Here is a 528-nt window from a genome sequence, read left to right as displayed (position 1 = left end):
ATGAGTGTGTGCGTGTGTATGTGTGTGTGTGTGTGCTGGTGTGTGGTGTGTTCTGTGTGTGTGAGAGTGTTTGAGCATATGCATTTTGTTTGTGTGTGTGAATATGCACGTGCACACAAGTGTGTGTGCATGTTTGTGTGTGCATGCATGTATGTGTGTGTGTGTGAGCCTATATGACTTGGATCAGGCATGAGTTTGTGTGTTTGTCTATAAGTTTGGGCATCAGAGGTGCGGGCATGGGGGTCATTCTACTAAAGATAAAGGTGGGGGCATTGGTGGAGGTGGTGCTGTGGGTGTTGGTGACAAATGATGGGGATGATGGTGGTGATGATAGCGGTGGCGTTGATAAGTGATGTTAATGGTGACGATGATGGTGGTGTTGGAGGTGATGATGCTAGTGACACTGGTGGGTGGTGGCGTTTCTGGTGGTACTGGTTGTGGTGATGGTAATGGTATTGGTATTGGTGGTGGTGGTGGTGGTCGCAGTGTTGGTAGTGGTAGTGGTGGTGGTGGTGGTGGTGGTCGCAG

This window comes from Octopus bimaculoides, chromosome 14 (genome assembly GCF_001194135.2).
Source record: "Octopus bimaculoides isolate UCB-OBI-ISO-001 chromosome 14, ASM119413v2, whole genome shotgun sequence".
Taxonomy (NCBI): domain Eukaryota; kingdom Metazoa; phylum Mollusca; class Cephalopoda; order Octopoda; family Octopodidae; genus Octopus; species Octopus bimaculoides.
The sequence above is the reverse complement of the archived record's forward strand: the minus strand, read 5'-3'. Positions refer to the sequence as shown.